The following is a 5,561-nucleotide window of genomic DNA, read 5'->3' as shown; positions in this document are numbered from 1 at the left end:
AGTGCGGATGTGGTTGCCACAAAGTGGCATGTTAGCTGGTGCTATTAGCTTAGCTGTATAATGCAATATGAAAGTGCCTGTATCTATTCTTCCTTCACACATTTATGCAGGTCTCTATTCATCTGTTACTCATCTGTCTATGTGTGTTCTTGTGGAGCCACCTGGTGGAACCTCTAACAAGAATCTGTCATTATTTTAGACTCTTTAAATAACAGACACACACAGATGTCTTAGTCCAGTTTTGTTTTATTGAGGCTTTTCATTTCAAACCCAGATTTTATAAAGAATTATTTATCATTCCTTCAAACCTCTATTCCTTATAGATAAGGTATTCCTTTTATAAATGATGTTTAATCCTTTTAGCTCCAAACACATTCCTATTTTCAGCTCATTCTTCAATTCAAACATATACCACAGCAGATGGAAGGCTTTTTTGCTTCTGGTTTTTTGAGGCAGATTGGCTCTTTTTTCTCCGTATACAGGCGCCGTGTTCAACCGCTCAAACTTTCTCATCCATTCTCCAAATGAAATCAGTCTCCTCTTCATTTATGTAGCTTTTATGTTACAATATATAGGTTTGAATGTGATGATATTTATACCGCATCTCTGTGTGCAAGGTGCAGACTGCTTCAATCTATTCATTTCCGAGAAATGAGGTTGAGTCACAAGGTGCTGCATGCACATCTTCACTTCACAAACACACACACTGGGATAGGATCTGAAGTCAGATTAATAATAACACTAACACAGCGCCTTACATCTCTCTATTGGAAAATGATGGCTGCTCTTCCTTTTATAGCTCACTATGTAATTATACAGTCATTACAGTCAGCAACCCTTCCCCTTGCTCTAAAACCAAATAAGATTCGAGATCCAGTGGTGGTCTCCATGACATCTATAGAACGTGGGAGTAATGACAGATGTCCTCATACGAAGTATGAGAACAAGTGTTTCTTCGTCTCAGCCGTGGACATGCTGGTGCCTGCTGCAGACCAGTCCCCACGCTGGACTCTCCCAGCTCTGAGTCAAAGGCATCCCCTTCTTTACAGACTCCTCCTGAGGAAAACAACACACAGTATGATTAATATTCTTCATATTCTGAATGTTATATATCTTCTTACATGTTGTGTACAAATGAAAATAGGTTTATCGTACCTTGTCTGTAATGTTGCCAGTTGTAGGCCACTCCTTCAGCTGGTCTTGGTTTTCCAGAGCTTCTGAGGCTGAAGATAGAAAAGTAAAGAATCTGAATACTCAACAGTATTGGGATTCACACAGAGAAAATAAACATGGGGAACATGCAAAGAGTGTTTAAACACTGCAGGAGTTGTTACCATAATCACACAGTGGCGCTCCCTGCTCTCCGTCTCGGTGTGGAGGCTCCTGTCAAACACACATAGAGAAAAATAGAAGGAGGACGATGGTTAACACAGGATCACACACACTTCAAATATCTTTCACATCCATACACATAACACTTTATATAATACAGCAGTCAACTACAGGAAAGTGATTAACTGGAATGTACGTACGGGGGGGATGTGGTGGGGGGGATGTGGTGGGGGTGCTGTGGGGCTAGAAGACGGTGGATGACATCACGGGAAAGGTCTCCTCATTGGATCCCCATTTCAGCGACTGGAACCTAAACACAGTGAGACAGAGAGGAAGAGTCAAAGGTCAGGCTACTCGTTAAGACGTGCTATATATTACTGCCAATATTTACATCACTAAAACACAATCACATATTCAACCCACCTTGCGTCTCACAGCACGGTCAGGAACAGAGAGAAAAGAGAGAAACGAGGAACTTGGGTTAGAATTAGCATTAGCATTAGCATATATTTTCAAACTCATTACAAATACTAAAGCAGTGGGTGAAGAGCGAGAATGAGATTAAAAACAGTTTTACAGTGAATTCTTAAGTTTCTATCAGTAAAAACAGTGATGTAAACACATTGCAAATGCTTAATTATATATATATATATATATATATAGAGAGAGAGAGAGAGAGAGAGAAAGAGAGTGATGATGGTGGAATGTCTGTGACACCTGTAAAAAAAAAACACATTTCAATAAACATGTAAAATAACAGTTGTTTACAAGTAAAATGACTAAAGCAGAATAAGAAACAGCTGTCACAGAGTAAACTGTATGCATTAAAGGATATAGTAAAAATGTGGTTCAGTGGAACCCAGGTGGTGGTCCAAGAGGTCTGGAAGCTAGCTGTGGAACCACTGGAGTCTCAAGGATATAGGTGCTGCTGGACCCAGAAGAACGAAAGCACCCATCCTCGGTAGTGACTCCTCTGTACTTCTTGGACACTTTAGTTTGCTGGAAAAACACACAGAAAAACAATGAATAAATAAGGTACAGGAAGTCAGAACGTCAAGAGTAGTTGCTTATTTAGTGAGAGTACATTATCAGGAAACTCTTACAAGAAACTGTGAGCGGGTCACGGAGGTGATGCTCGACTCTGGCGTCCAACGCACTGAAAGAGCAGAGGAAGTGTTGTATCACAATTACTCCACAATCATTTTGCCGCTGATCACTGTTTGGTGAAAAGCTCCACCATTGAAACTGGTACTAGCTTTACCTTAATGTAGGCCACAGCCTTCACAGTGGCAAAGTACATGGGAGGGAGCTGTGAGTCCTGAAAAAGAGATAGACCTTCTGTTTTCACACTGCACAATAACAGACAGATTTTCCTCAGTGCCGCTGAGGTTAGCACACAGCTAATTTTCCATTCAGCGGTTTGATTAGCACAAAGCTAGCACTAGCACACAGACCTGGAAAACAATGCTTTATTTATCATAAAGCAGATGTAAAGCCATTAAAGAAAGTTAATCAAGTCGTGAGTTATTATCTTTAAACTATAAAAGCATTGACAGACTGATGAACACCATAAAAACACTTACCATTCATTTCTATAACATTACCTCTGGAAACAGGTGGTAGAAGTCATTGGTGAGCACCCACCAATGTTCACTTTCCAGGCCTCTGTACACAGACTTGTGCTGCATTGTCACCTCCACTTGCTGTGAACATTAAGAGAGAGGTAATGAACAGTAATGAACCCATGGAGAAAGAATAATAACTATGGTATTATCACTCTGTTCTTAGATGTCCACTCTTAATACATAAATAAGTACAAACCTTTTCACCATTAGAAAAACTCTGAGAGGTAGTTGTGGCCTGCGTCCCGTGGACACGCAGAACATACCCACAGCTCTCCTGTTGGACCAGAACAAAGAGAAATCAAAACTTTATGGACAACCAGAACACTTCTGATTAAAAGCTTGAGAAACTAAAGAATAATAATTTTGTGTAAACAGCAGACAGGCTGTATTTCTCACCTTCAGCGTCAACCGTGGTACGATCCACAGCCGGCTGGAGGGCCCCTGGGCATCTGGTGCAATGAGGTCCTGAGTAAGAAAATATATTTGCTGTTAAATATGAAATTCAGAGCAAGTAGTACTATGCTGTCTGAAATCTATGGATGGTTTATGATGTGATTTTACCTCATAGCTGTTGTCAGCCACTGGTAGAGTAACAGCCAGCTCCTGTAGTTCTGTGGTCAGATTAAAACAACAGAATAAACACATTCATCATTACAACAGATGAACTAGCAACATGTAAATATATATGTATATATAGACAAAGAGAGAAAGAGAGAGAGAGAGAGAGAGAGAGAGAGAGAGAGAAATACTCTACACCATTGTTTTATGTGGCGTCAGAGCATTTGAACCGATTCAGAGAAACGACACTGGATATCCGGGTATCGACACGTACTCGAATCACAGGCTGTCGCGTTGCCATGGAAACAATAGCTAAAATGCTAAAACACATAATGTTTTGCCATTTTGAAGCAATAACACACTAAACAAAATATAATAAATTACTTTAGTCCACAGCCGCATCTACTTATGAGTTTAGAAGTCCAACAAACCCTCAGACAATTACATTCAAAAGGTTAGCATTGCCGCTAACTGGTCGATGCGCGCCATTACAGCTCCGCAAACACACTAACGCTATCAAAGGGTTAAACAAGACACAAGCCCACAGGGCTGTCATTTATTAAGTATTTTGCTAAGTATAATTACTGAGTGAAGATTTGGGAGAAAAGACACTTACCCTCCAAGGTAACCCTACTAATGTCCACTAGTAGTCTGTATGTCCAGCAGGATCTTGTTGTGTCCAGTTATTTGAAGTGTCAAACATTGGATAATATGTGATTGTGTTCATTAGTAGACCACAGTGGCTCTCACAGACGGAAAAAAGAAAACACAGAGCAGAAGTACCCCCTACAAGGATGTTATAGCTGATAACAGACATATTCTACACCTTTTCCATAAGTTAAAGGAACACTATGTAATATTTGTACCTCACAATTAAAGCTTCAAATTCATTTTGATGCTCCACTGAGCTGTAAAATGGAGAACAGAGCCTCTGTTTTTGCTTTTTTTGTGTGTTCAGCACTGCAGAGAGTACACTATGTACTTACTCCGTCCCCAGTACAGTGCTGGAAAAAAAATGACACTAGGGGCAGACTAAGAAGCCAAAAACCCAGATCATACGCACTGTTTCTTTAACACAGTTCTGGGGTCTTAATGAAATATGTTACATGCTCTTGTCAAAATGCCACAAAGATCTAACAACGCAGAACCTCTTGGAAACTTTATAGATTCGCTCTTATTTTACCCTGTCCCAATGTATTTATTTTTTGAGTGTGTTGCAGATATGAAATTTGTTAATGTTTATAAAATACAGTCAAGTTGATATTTGAAAACACTGGAAATCTGTCAGTTAAATAAAAGTTCAAGACAGTGAACAAATCACTGTCTTTTGTCTGCACTTCTACATCTAATGTCTTCTACGTGGTCAAAGAAATCAACACAATTTCACAGTGTAAGAGGTCTGCCTGGGGCTGGGGCGAGGCTGCCTGCTAAGCCACCCCCAGTCACTAGAGGGAGACAGAGACACTCTTAATTTGGGCAATTGGTTCCACCTGGGCTACTCCTACTTAAGAGAAGCCAACACACACCTCAGCGCTCAGTCTTGGGTTTCTCTTTTCAGAGTGCTGTGCAAGTCTGGCCGGTAATTTGTTAAAGGCTCTTGAGTTTTCTCCTGGGTCTCTATCTTCTTCTCCTCCACCAGAGCTTTCTCTCTGGTTTTTCTCTTGAGATTCAATGTTTTCTTTACCATTTTTTAGTATAAATAAATAATTAGAAATAAGTTGTTTTCTATCTTTAATTTCTCTTGTCTCATCTCGTCCCTCCCTTTTGTTTTGGGGAAGCTCTCTTGCCTTTGTTTTCTTTTGCTCAATTGTGAGCTGATCAGTTTTCCCCTGACATTTTCCTCTCGTGTTTCATTTTGTCTCTGTGTTCCTAACCTCCAGAGTTAGGGTTGTTTGTGCGTCTCTGCACTTGAGGCCTATTTCTCTAGTGCTCTGTTGGTGGCTTGCCCTGTTTCAATCCACCCCTGGGTGAGCTGCCACATTACACACAACATCACTCCTAACTGACGTAGTTTGTCTCACAAGAATTATGTAATGAATGAAATAA

At 40.3% G+C, this 5,561-nt stretch overlaps 2 long non-coding RNA genes across 2 annotated transcripts; both read right to left on the bottom strand.

Moving 5' to 3' along the window:
- Positions 1-370: 370 nt before the first annotated feature.
- Positions 371-1,382, bottom strand: LOC136671302 (uncharacterized). The gene is made up of 3 exons (XR_010795692.1): positions 1,335-1,382; positions 1,156-1,223; positions 371-1,056 (listed from the first exon to the last, which is right to left on the bottom strand). It is a non-coding gene; the product is annotated as an uncharacterized lncRNA (long non-coding RNA).
- A 662-nt stretch (positions 1,383-2,044) lies between these two features.
- Positions 2,045-2,646, bottom strand: LOC136671426 (uncharacterized). The gene is made up of 3 exons (XR_010795706.1): positions 2,594-2,646; positions 2,436-2,488; positions 2,045-2,331 (listed from the first exon to the last, which is right to left on the bottom strand). It is a non-coding gene; the product is annotated as an uncharacterized lncRNA (long non-coding RNA).
- Positions 2,647-5,561: the final 2,915 nt, after the last annotated feature.

This window comes from Hoplias malabaricus, chromosome 16 (assembly GCF_029633855.1).
Source record: "Hoplias malabaricus isolate fHopMal1 chromosome 16, fHopMal1.hap1, whole genome shotgun sequence".
Taxonomy (NCBI): Eukaryota; Metazoa; Chordata; class Actinopteri; order Characiformes; family Erythrinidae; genus Hoplias; species Hoplias malabaricus.
This window is presented reverse-complemented; position numbering and strand designations above follow the sequence as displayed.